This window comes from Nicotiana tabacum, chromosome 13 (genome assembly GCF_000715075.1).
Source record: "Nicotiana tabacum cultivar K326 chromosome 13, ASM71507v2, whole genome shotgun sequence".
In the NCBI taxonomy this organism is placed as follows: domain Eukaryota; kingdom Viridiplantae; phylum Streptophyta; class Magnoliopsida; order Solanales; family Solanaceae; genus Nicotiana; species Nicotiana tabacum.
The window spans coordinates 78,090,396-78,104,363 of NC_134092.1; positions in this window are offsets into that span (position 1 = coordinate 78,090,396).

A 13,968-nucleotide genomic window follows, 5' to 3' on the forward strand; every position below is an offset into this window, starting at 1 on the left:
CCTTTTACACTGCACCTTCCCTTTGTAAGAATTATGTCCTAATATACGGCAAGCCATATCTCTAGAACACTGGTTAAGGCATAGTATAAATAATTAATTTTCAATCTAGTCTAAGTCCTATGGAGCTACCTCGGGTAGATTTTAAAGGATGCCTAATACCTTCCCCTTAGAGGAACAAGAACCCTTACCCATAATCTCACTGGTTAGCAGACTAATAAAGAACATGACTTAGTAATTAAATAGGTACCCTAGTATACCTTTAAATATTAGGTGGCGACTCTCTTTTATCAATAACAGGGAAACCACAAGTTGAATCTTGTTTTGACTAGTGCAAAATAGGATGCAACACATATGTGGTGCGAGTAGATTAATGTGTTGTGATATTGATATGTATGCGGTGGTATAAGAATAGGGGCAGATACGCATGCGGCGAGATAAGGTGGGATTTATACGCGTGTTGCTAGTGAGGGAATTACTTGAATTCACGATGTGAGATAAGGGGGCTAAAACACGTGTAGCTATTTCGAGAAATATTTTTAAAAATAAATGCAAGGCTCACACGGTGATATAAGAAAAGATTATAATTGAAATTGTGAAATATGAATATGAGGCGTGGTACCTCGGTTGTGATTCCTGTTGTACATTCCATGTTAAAAGAGGCTTGTTGGTTGAAAGTACTTGTTATTTTCTTCATTGTATTACTTGTAATTGTATGTATTTGACTACTTGTTGTTTCATCATGTGTTCAGTAATTGTTGTCTTTACCGCTTTAATTTCTGTTGTTAGCTTACGTTATTGAACTGCTTATCTGTCATTTTCTTCCTCGCTTTCCATTATTAGACTATGCTATACTCTGTTCAGTTTTCTTATCCTAGTAGGTGTCTTGACCTGGCCTCGTTACTACTCTATCGAGTTTAGGCTTGATACTTACTATGTACCATTGTGGTGTACTCATACTACGCTTCTGTATATTTTTGTGTAGATCCAAGTACATCTGCTCGTGTCGGACGCTAGTGATCATTCAGCTATTTCCGGAGACTTCAAGGTATACCTTTTCGATGCTCGCAGACCTCAGAGTCACCTTCCTCCATTCTCTTGTTACTTTTTATCCTCTATTCAGACGGTGTTGTATTAGAGATCTTAGTATATTCCTGTAGAGCTTATGACTCAGTCTCACCGGGTTTTGGGAATATTGTGTTGGGTTCTGTATTGAAGTTATTATGAGACTTATCAGCTTTATTTCATATTTTTAGTCATTGTTTTCGTCATATCCTCATGTATGTTAGGCTTACCTTGTCTTAGAGACTAGGTGCCATCACGACATAATAAGGTGGGAATTTGGGGTCGTGACATATGCTAATTGATGCAATCTTTCAGATATTGCATTTATGTACTATAATTTTGGGGCTTGAATAAGAGTGATGAAATATGAAAAACAAAGTAGAGTATACAAAAGAACAAAAGTAGTTGACGGATCTTTATTAACATATTGGCATAACTTTTCCAAATGATTGCGTCTTTTATGAAGAGATATCTAGGTTTTTTATGTGTTAATATTTTTTACTCTAATAAATATGATATTTAGGTTAATACGATGGGTATTTTGGTTAATTAACTTTTGACTTAAGGCTTCCCACCTTTTTTTTAATTCAGAGCCACCTTCGGTGTATGGGGTAAAATTGTTGAATGACGGGTAGATGCTCGTCGAGTTGACACGTGGTAGTAAAGGCAAATATGATATGAGTCAGTAAATAGCTGGCACCATTTACGAATATCTGACTGGTGCTGTGTGAGTTCTGAAGATGTTGGAACCGGTGAAGAATGTTTGAAAGAAAGATATCCGTTGGAGAAAGCAGCATTCAATGAGTAGCCGTTATAAAGAATCTTTGCATTTATACTCAACCGTTATGCAACCATCAAGAGGAGTCTTTATTCATACTAAAGAAGAGCTTGATTTGGGGATCTTGTATCCCTGAATTGAGCTATAAATTGAAAAATTTGTACTCACTGTAGACACAAAATATCTGTACGCAAAAAAGATAAACTTACTCTTATTCTATCAACAACATTCTTTATTTTTGCTCTATATAGTGTTCTTATTCTTGCTTCCGGTGAAGCTCATTTTAGAATCAGGCTTGTATTTCCTTCAAGTTTCTTTAATTAATTTATTTTGGTTCTTAGTTATTTTATTCTTGGATCAAATTAATTCACGTGTCTATAAATCACGTTACAAATTCAACTGTAACATTTTACGGATAAATAGTTTGGCGTCCACCAAGGGGCATAGACAATTGTGGTATTACTTTGATCCATTCATCTGTTACTAATGCATTTTGATGCCTTTTCTTTAGTAAAGTAAAACCAGATATGGCAACTAATGATATTCTTTCAATGTTGGAGCAAACAACAAGCATGAGGATATCTTCCGTGATGGGGATCAACGTGATGATTCAACCACTGAAACTCGCAACAACGCAGATGAGATAACTCCGGTTCGCAAAGAATGAAATCCTTGGCGTGTGAGAAGTACAAATCCAAATGATATGGATGATGAACTTATTGTCAAAATGGTAAAAGTTTTGAGAGCACAATAAAGGGAAATCATGAATCATCTCTCAAGACAAGACCAGATAATGACCGAGCACCAGCAAGTACTTTCGGTTCCCTCCAATAATTCCAATGGAGGATTTCGATCCCCTCTAATCGTGGATGAAAATCAAATAGGACAAAGAACCAATAACATCACTTCAGGGAAGGAGTTTGGATTTAATGAAAATCAAGCAGGTGGTGTAGGTAGTGGTTCCGGGAATGACAACAACACAAATGATCCCTTTAAAACCGAGCTCGTGAGATTCATAAGGGAAATAAATGATTGAATGGATCAAAATACTAAAGACTTTCACGCTCGGATGGATCAGATCCCAGGAGCACCACCGGTATTGAAAGGTCCGAATTCAAAGAAGTATACGCAGTTGTTATTCAAACCAAGTGCGGGCTCGGAGTTGATTCTAAAAAGATTAAAGATGCCAGATATTCTGAAGTATAATGGAATTTCGGATCAACAAGAACATATCACAACTTACACTATGACTGTAAAGGGAAATGATTTGACCCCGCATGAGATTGAATTTGTCCTGTTGAAGAAATTTGGCGAAACCCTAACAAATGGTGCTTTAACATGGTACTCTCTTTTACCTGAACATTCGATTGACTCTTTTGAAATACTTGCATATTCCTTTATTAAAGCTCATGCTGGGGCGAGGAAAGCCCAAGCTAGGAAAGCAGATATATTCATAATCGCAACAATGAGAATCAAATTGTTGCAGGACTTCGTAATCCAGTTTAAAAAAAAGGATGTTGTTGCAGTACCTGATGTGTGGGTAGCTAAAGCGTTCACCAAAGGTCTCAATCCTTTAAGCTCCTATGGTTCCAGGAAATTAAAGGGAAGCCTGTTGGAGTTTCAGGAAACCACATGGGCAGATGTCCATAATTGTTATGAATAAAAAATCGGAATTGAAGATGATCAATTGAGTTTTTCAGTGCCATCCAAAGGTCGTAATCGTAATCAGAATCAAGAAAAGTTCAAAAATGATTTTGATGCAGACCGGAGGTCTTCCATGAGTCGTTTTCATCAGAAAGATTTTTATCGGATAGAAGGATGGATCGTGGTCGGAGTAGCAGGGCTTTGCAGAATAAAGAACCATTGGGGTCCCGGGATTCAGGATATCCCTGGTTGTCTGATTACAACTTCAACATTAGTTTGGTATAATTGATTTCAACTATGAGAAATATCAAGGAGGCGAGATTTTCGAAACCAATTCGATTAGATCCCAGTCAAAGGGATCCTAGTTTGTGGTGTGAATTCCACAAAACCCATGGCCACAGGACTAGGTATTGTCGGCATCTTCGTGAGGAGGTTGTAACTTTGTTGAAAAATGGTCACCTTAGAGAGTTCCAGATTGACCGGGCCAAGAACAATTATGGGAGGAATCTAGATGCAATGGAACTAGTGAAACCAGTTGCAGGGTTAACCCATTTAATGATAAACATGATTTTTGGTGGGGTTGAAATAAATGGGGTGAAATTCTCGGCAGCGAAGAAGATAAAGATATTGGTAACTCATGAAAAGAGAATCCGAGAAGAATAAGAAGATGATGAAATCACCTTCACGGAGGAAGATACGAATGGACTTATTTTACCGCACAACAATGCTCTGGTAATGTCATTAAATATTTTAGATTTTAAAATTAAACATGTATTGGTTGATCCAGGTATTGCAACCAATATCATCCAATTAAGGGTTTTGGAACATGCAAAGTTAACCGCAAACATAGTTTTGGCAACAAAGCTTCGGGTCGGGTTCAACCTAACAAGCATGATGACCTGAGGACAGATCGTGTTACCTACCCATGTCGAAGAAGTAATGAAATCCACCTTGTGCGAAGTGGTGGATGGTGATATGGCCTACAATGTAATCCTTGGCAGACCATAGATCCATGAAATGAAGGATGTGCCATCAACTTACCATCAATTACTGAAATTCCCTACACCGGATGGGATCAACCAGATTAGAGGTGATCAACCTGCTATGAGAGAAATGAAGGCAGTAACCTTATCTAAGCAGCATGACAGAAGGAACGAGAAAATAGCAAATACAGGAACGGATATCTACTGCCCTTCCAGACCCAGTTGAAGTTGAGGGAGGGGAGGAGACATCAGATTACTATCAGATAGATGCCTAGATCCTTCCAGGTACCGGAAGAAGCGGATGCAACAAAGTTGATTGCAGAGGAACTTGAACAAATTTCTTTGTTCACAGAGTTCCCAGACAAAAAGGTTTACCTGGGAACGGGGTTGAATCCCGAACTCAAGCTTAAAATTATTAAATTTTTAAAAGCTAACTTTGATTGTTTCGCATGGTCTCATTCTGATATGACAGGTATTCCATTGGATGTGATTGTCCACAAGTTAAGTTGGACCCTAATTTCCCTCCGGTGAAGCAAAAAAGAGGTAACAAGGTTGTTAAACATAGGTTCTATACGTGAAGTAAGTTATCCTAATTGGTTAGGTAATGTAGTAGTCATAATAAATTTAAAATGTGTATAGACTATAAGGATCTAAATAAGGCCTGCCCTAAGGAGACCAAATGATCGATGCTACGATTGGACATGAATTGATGAGTTTTTCTCGATGCATATTTTGGGTACAACCAAATTAAAATGCACCCGGAGGATCAAGAAAAAACCTCATTCATCACAAACTTTGGCACATATTGCTTTAATGTAATGCCTTTTAAGCTTAAGAATGCCGGAGTCACTTATTAGAGGCTTGTTATTAAGATATTTGAGCGTCAAATTGGAAAAACTATGGAGGTTTACATTGATGATATGTTGGTTAAGTCACTTAGTGGAGGGGATCACTTTATTCATCTTCAAGAAACATTTGACATCTTAAGAGAACATAACATGAAGCTTAATCCAGAGAAGTGCGCTTTTGGTGTTGGGTCCGGGAAATTCCTTAGCTTCTTTATTTTGTTTCTCAAAGGGGGGGAGAGGGGGGGAGGTTGAAGTAAATCCCGACAATATTAAGGCCATAGAAGATATCCTTGTCAGCTAAAAAGTGTAAAGGAAATACAAAGGCTAACCGACAGGCTAGCGACCCTTAGAAAATTCATATCAAGGTCGTCGGAGAAACTTCATCGTTTCTTTTCTCTATTACAGAAGAAAATGATTTCTCGTGGACTCTGGAATGCTAGAGAGCATTGAAGGACTTGAAAAGGTACCTTTCTAGCCCTCATTTGATGTCAAAACCGAAGGAGGGAGAACAATTGTTTGTCTATTTAGCAGTATCGCAGGTTGCGGTGAGTGCAGATCTTGTTCTAGAGGAAGAAGGTACACAATTCCCTATTTATTATGTTAGTAAGATACTTTTAGGTGCGGAAACATGATACCCACACCTGGAAAAGTTAGCTCTAGCTCTCATAGTTGCCTCTCAAAAGCTTATGCCTTACTTTCAATGACATTCAATAGCCATTGTGATGACCTTTCCCTTGAGGAATGTCCTTCATAAACCTGAATTGTCGGGTCGATTGGCTAAATGGGCAGTTGAAATTAGTGAATTTGACATAGAGTATAAATCTCATACTGCTATTAAGTCACAAGTTTGCCTGAGTTTATGGCTGACTTTAGTTCGGGAATGATGCCTTTAGCTACTAAAGAAGCAGTTCTGGTATTGGGAACCGTCTCCGGTGTATGGACCTTGTTTATGGATGGAGCTTCCAACATAAAAGGGTCTGGTCTTGGGATAGTACTAATCACTCCTTCGGGAGAGACCCTGGAAAAAGCCATTAGAAATATTCCTTTGACTAACAATGAAGTTGTGTATGAGGCTTTGGTTGCAGGACTTGAATTATCCCGGGGACTAGGCTCCGAGGTGATTGGAATAAAATGCAACTCCCAGTTGGTAGTAAATCAGATATATGAAATCTTTGATACCAAAGAAGAGTGCATGAAGTAGTACTTGAATAAAGTTCAAGTTTTACTTTCTTGGTTCAGGGAGTGGTTGGTAATTTACATCCCAAGGGATAAGAACATGGAGGCGGAAGCGTTGGCCAATTTAAGGTCGTCCATGAAAATGAAAGGAGTTGATTCCGGTGCAGTTGTCCAGCTGTTGTATTCAGTCCTAAACGTAGATGGATATTGCAAAGTTAACTCGACCAACCTAATATGGGATTGGAGAAATGAGTTTATAGAATATTTAAGGCATGGAAAATTGCCTGAAGATTCTAAAGCCTCTCGGGCACTATGAACTAAAACTGCTCGTTATTGCCTTGTTGATGGTCAATTATATCGAAGATCTTTCTAGGGACCATTGGCTCAATGTTTTGGGACATAAGAGGATGATTATGTGATGAGAGAAGTTTACAAAGGGGTTTGCGGAAATCACTCTTGTCATAACCCAAAATCCATTATAGGCCGTGATGGCGCCTAACGCCACCGTCAGGCAAGCCAACGGTGATTAACCATCTTAGTTACTCATTTCATTATCTTTAAAATCATTAATCCCATTAAAAAAATAGAGTAAAATCTGGTACTCATAGAACACCCGTGATTTTTATTTACCAATTTTCATATAAGGTATAAATTACAAGATAAAATGATAATAATTACGTGACTACAATAATGAACGTCCACTAGGAACTCCCAAAACTCGGTGTCACAAGTGCATGAGCATCTACTAAGAAATATAATAAAATACAACATCTGTCTGGAATACAAGTTAGACAGGAGAATATAAGTAACTCTGATGGAGACTCTGTATGTTGCGGATCGTAACCTGGAATGCAGCTCACCATAAAGTCCCGCGCCTATACGCCCAAAAGACCACCAGAAATATATATATATATATATATATATATATATATATATATATATATATATATATATATATATATATATATATATATATACACACACACACACACACACACAGCAAAGTGTAGCATGAGTACATAAATCAACGCGTGCCCAGTAAGTATCTAGCCTAACCCCGGAGAAGTAGTGACGAGGGGTCGACATCGACACTTACTAGTGGTCTAATATATCTAGTGCAGACAGAAAGTAAACAAGTACGAGGCATGGTAAAGGTAAATAAAAAGTGTAAATAGATATAGGTAAGTGGTACGATCCTCCTCTGAACAATAAATACAAGCTCTCAGTTATCGGTCACCTCCTAAACCGGAGTACACATGTAAAATGGTATCCACCAGATAGATCGTCAAAACTCAAATCAGGAAAGCTCATAGATACGATGGCTTCTGGTCAAATATTACGCATGATGCTGTCGAGGCGAGCGGCCCGATCCTATAAGAGTGCTTCATAAAGCTGCCAAGGCGAACAGCCCGATCCCATAAGAGTATTTATATAATGCCAAGACGAAAGGCCAGATCCCATGATAATGTGTACACTGCCGAGGATCGAACGACACGAACCATAGATGTATCTATTATACTGCCGGGGCGAATGGCCCGATCCCATAATAATGTATACACTGCCGAGGATCGAACGACACGAACCATAGATGTATCTATTATACTGCCGGGGCGAACGGCTCGCTCCCATAAGAGTAGTGTTGTCATACTCCCAAGGCGAATGGCCCGATCCAATAAGAATATGATACTGCCTAGGCAAACGGCCCACTCCAATAAGAACATGATACTTCAACGGGTCCTTGACCCCACTCACGAGTATACGTGTGAGTTATGAAATTTAAAGAAGCTTTTCAGTGAAAACGCACAATGCGAGAGAAATTCGTAAAGGAAGCACAACTATTCTGCGGCTAATCAAGTAGCTCGTCAAATCTCTACAATAGCTAGTCTATCACTGTACGCAAGCCTAGTCTCAGTTCGCAATGCAAAATAAAGGAATTATACATGCAAGGATAACTCAAATGGTATAATTAAAGCATGGCATGAACCTAAGTCTACCCGAACATAATCAAGAATTCTAGTATACGCATGGACACTCGTCACCTCGTACGTGAGCAGCTCCCACAAAATTTAGCATACAACAAGAACAATCATGCTCATCGATCCAAAACTAGTCAAACAATCATGAAAACCAATAAAAATATACTCCAACATCATAATTTTTGAAGACCCTGGGCCCACGTGCCCCCGGGCCTACATGCCCAGTTTCCAAAAATTCTTGAAGATAATCATTACTCGTGATGCCATGAAATTAAATATATGATCTATTCCAAATTCCATGTCCAATTCTGTGGTCAAAATCCAAAAATACCAAATTCTAGGTTTTCTACCAAAATTCCAAATTTCTATTAGTTTCCATGTTTAAATCCATATATAAATCATGTATTTAAGTCACAATATGTGGGAATTACTTATCTTGACATAGATAAGGAAAATCTTCCCTCCAAGAGCTCCAAAAATCGCCCATCCAAATGAAAATGTGAGAGAAATGGGCTAAGTCCAGAAATAAGAGCTCACTGCCCAACAACTCCCTTCTTCGCGATCACAGAAAACTCCATGCGATCGCGAAGGCCAACCAGACTCACCCATGAATTTACCTTGTGCGAACGTGAGTTCCTACTCACGATCGCGAAGCACAACCTGCCCATACCTCCACGAACGCGAGCCCATTAACACGAATACGAAGGCTAAACTTAACCTCCGCAGATTCCTCTTCTGCGAACGCGTGAGTCCTTCCGCGATCGCATAGCTCCACTCTCCCAAACAGGCCTGCCTCCACAACCCATCGCATTTGCCGCTCTACCCACACGAACTTGAAGAATAACCTGCTCCATCTCCGCGATCGCGATGAACAAAAATGCCATCAGCCCACTTAGCCTTTCGCGATCGTGTTCCTAACTTCGTGATCGCAATGCATACCAAGCGCACCAGAAACCAGCAGCTGCAAGTCACCCAAACTTGGTCCGAAACCATCCCGAAAAACACCCGAGGCCCCCAGGACCCCATCCAATCACACCAACCAGTCCCAAAATATGACACAAACCTGCTTGAGGCCTCAAATTACATCAAACAACATCAAAACTACGAATCGACGATCGAAACCTTTCTTTAAGCTTTCAAACATTCAAACTTCGACGAACGCATCCGAATTACACTTAAATATTCTGGAATGATGCCAAACTTTATGCACAAGTCATAAATCACAATACGAACCTATTCCAAGGCTAGAACCTCAAATGGATATCGATAACATCAAAATACACTTCAAACCAAACTTATAAAATTCTAAAACTTTCAAAATACCAACTTTCCATAATAAGCGCTGAAATGCTCCCGAACCGCCCGATACTCAACCCGAACACACGCCCAAGTCCGAAATCATCATACGAACCTATTGGAACCTTCAAATCCTGATTCCAGGGTCATTTACTTAAAAGTCAAACCTTGGTCAACTCTTCCAACTTAAAGCTTCCGAATTGAGAATTTTCCTTCCGAAACGACTCTGATCTTCCGAAATTCAATTCTGACCATACGTACAAGTCATAAAACATGAAGTGAAGCTACTCAAGGCCCAAACTTCCGAACAACGCGCTAGAACTCAAAACGACCGGTCGGGGCGTTACAACTCTGGTGCAGACTCGTTGGTTCTTAAATTAATAAGGGTTGGTTACTATTGGCCTCGGATGGAACAAGACGCAAAGGCATTTGTACAAAAATATGATAAGTGTCATCGTCATGCACAATTAGTACATAAGCCGGTGGAGCTTCTGCATTTGGTGGTGTCACTTTGGACATTCATGAAATGAGAGATGGATATAGTTCGTCCTTTGCCTCAAGGTCTCAGGCATTAAAGTTACTTTTAGTTTTAACTGATTATTTCACTAAGTGGATTGAAGCAGGTGCTTTCAAAAAGATTGGAGAGCAGGAATGATTGATTTCATATTGGATCATATCATATGCCGGTTTGGAGTACCAAAAACATTTCTTGTGATAATGGGCCACAATTTATAGGTTTCAAAGTCGCAAAGTTTCTGAAAGGATTGAAGATCAAAAGGATCACATCTTTCCTATATCATCCAAGTGCTAACGGTCAAGCAGAGTCAACCAACAAGGTGATAATTCAAAACCTCAAAAAAAAATTAGAGGATGCTAAAGGCAGCTGGCCAGAAGAGTTGCCAGGAGTGTTATGGCCATATCGAACAACGGCAAAGTCAAGCACAGGAGAAACACCTCATTGTGTATGGTGCGGAAGTTTTGATTACGGTGGAGACCATAAGGTATTCCCGGGAAAATGAGGAGAAGAATAATGAAGCAATGTTGATTAAGTTGGATTTACTTTAGGAGTGTCGAAATTTAGCATATGTGAGGATGCTAGCACAGAAGCAAAAGATGGAAAGATACTATAATCACAGAGCAAATCTTTGATATTTTAAAGTCGGAGTTTAGTTTTGCAGAAGGTAACTCAAAGTACTCGAGAAGTCAATGTTGAAAAGCTAGGACCAACATGGGAAGGACCTTACCGAATTTCAGCTATAACTGGTTAAGGTTCATATCACTTGGAAAATAAAGATGGTGTAAAATTACCAAGTAATTGGAACGTGACTCACCTCAAAAGATATTACTATTGAAGGTCCTTGATGATACTGAAAGTATATGCTGCACTTTTTTTTCCTTCATCTAGTTTTTATCCCAATTGGATTTTTCTGGCAAGGTTTATAATGAGGCGGCAACGTAAAGCATACTACGAAGAAGGATCGTCGACAACAACAAGAACTCCAGTGTTCGGATTCTCATACTTTGCATCTGAACACTGGGAGGAACTATTGTATTTTAGAGCAAAAGTGTCATTAAAACCGGGGACTGTTAGAACCAAACTAGGGACTGTTAGAACCGAAAGTTGTATCTTGTCAGGACCGAGGACCGCATGTTAAGCCCCGTAGAAATAAGTAATACAAATTAGCCACATGCATTGGAAGCTTTATTTACTTAAACAAAAATTTGCTCATGTAAATGTACTTTTGGAAATGAAAGGAATAAATTAAAGTCCTTTTATTTTTATCTTATTTCTTGTCCAAATGATACGATATGGTCTTTTTCATTTGAAAGTTAGTTAAAATTCAAATGCTAGTGCTAAATAGGAGACGTCCTCTTTAAGAGCACCATAAACAGAAGGGTCCTCTTTTATGAAACACTAATAATTAAAGGGTAAAAATCAAAAGTATGAATACCCGGTATTAAAGTTATCGGATGTAAAACATTCCTGAACTTTATCACTAAAAAGGTATCTTTGCACAAAAGTTAAGTAAAAAATGTCGAACTCAATAGAGGTTTCGGCATAATTACCAAAAGAAATACATTAATTTGTTCTATCAACAGAGTCCGAAGGACGAGAAATCTCTGCTACATCTTTTGAAGATGAATGTTGTTCCGCATCCAATCTAACATATTCATCCTTATTTTTTTCTTCTTCTTCGGCTTCCTCCTCGGTTTCAGAGGAATAAGAACTAGTGCTCGAGGAGCTTGAAGTTGTGGGTCGGGCAGGAATGTTCTCAAAGGCAGTTGTCTCCAAATTGAGAGCTTTAGCAATGTAGTCGTCTATGTTAGAAATGCCTTTTTTGGCATCCTCCAAAATATCCCTCCTCAGGTGATAGATTGCATAAGTTTTCTCAAGAAGGAAAGAATCCTCTTGATCCTGGAGTATGTCTTCGAGGTTTTTAATTTTGCACTGCTGGTCATTTTCATCTCTCACGATGTCATAAGTCTGGCAAAGGTCAGAATTTGTCTTCGCATGTTCACAGTTTTGATCCATGACCCTTTTGAGCCTTTCCTCCATTCTTGGTCTCTTGTCCTCATCCGCAACAACTTCCTCGATTTTGGAACACAAGTTTGCTTTCAAGTTGTTGATTTGTTCCATGGAAGGAGACTCACGTTCCACTGCCACAGTCACAACATCCTGCAGCTTAGCCCACTTGACCTTCAACTCCTCAAGTTTTGTATGCAACTGAGTGGACTCTGGGGTGTGAACCATTGTTTCCTGCTTAGTTTGCTCCAATCGGGATTCAAGATCGCCCATATGAGCAAGTCTTGCCTCTAAAGGTGGAAGGCGCTCAACAAGTTGGTCTCATTCAGTAGCAATCTGATCCTGTTCGGCAGCAAGTTCTTCTTTGGCTTGGATCATCTTCTGCAAGCCCTAGGAGGCATTGAGGTTAGCCTGAAAAGTTAAAAATTAAAGTTATTGGAGATAATGGTTAGCAAGAATAAAAGGGAAAAGAAAAGAGTAAGGCAATACCTGAGCACTAAAGTGCATGCTGTTATTAATCAGACATTTCGTAGAAAAAGCCTCTATCTTTTGTCGGTCCTTATTCGAAGACAAAGGCTTCAAGTAGTTAGCAACTCCCACCGGCTTGGAAAGTAAGTAACACTCATTCGAAACCGAAAGAGTGACACTACGTTTATCAGTGGGGTGTTGGATAGGTGCCTGGAAAGTGTTCTCAATGTTCCCATGGTCGGGTGACCGAGAGGAGCAAACATCTTCCATTTGTTCAATTGGGGCCAGTGGTGAGGCAGAAACTAGTGGTGCGGCAGCTGATGTGGAACTCCTCTAATCGGAAGCAATAAATGGGGCCCGAAAATAGGACTCAACATTCTCAACCATTTCCGACTCTGTAAAGAGTCCTTGGATGTCATCCAATTATGTATCTGACTGAGCTGGAGAAGTTCCTTTTATTCTTCTTCTTTGAAGAGAAATCACTTCATCATCGTCCTCCGTTTCATCTTTATTAAGGACCATTGTGGCCGGTCCTACTAGGGTTTATTTTATTGGAGGATTCTTCTGAGTCTCGGCCTTGGAGGTACATCTTCTTTTTAATTTTTTCTCCTTAGACTGGGGACTCAAGAAAGAAGGACCTTCACCGGAAACAAGAGCGCATCACGAGCCCTCTTCCGGTCAAGGGCTTCTTGAATTTGTTGATGAGCCACCCTTGGGCTATAGGAAACCTCGACACCAGGGCAGAAAGAAGACCTACTCGGAAGTCCTACGTATTATGAAAGGAAGTCAACAAATTTATATTGCATCATGTTAGAGATTAAAAAGGAAAAGAGAATTTCCATTAACGCAGTGAAAGAGGGATATTTAAAAAACTTACGAGTAAAGTTGCACGATTCAAGGATAGGAGGTGTTGTCGCCGGTAGATTGTCCCCGATAAAAATGACAGCGAACCTTTCCATCCAACCATGGTCATTATCATCATCAGCACTGGTGAAGAAAAAGGGATGGTGACCGAGGTTGCTGAGTTTGATCAAGCCTCCACAGAAATCTTTGGGGCGTAAAGGTTGATCAAATGAGCAAGAGTGAGGGTTTCACCAGCCTGGGAGCACAGAAACCGAAGGCAAGCTATCGTTTGACATATTGACGAACCTACCTGAGCCAAGCAAATATGGTAGTTTTGGCAAAACCCCAAAATGATAGGATCGATTTCTCG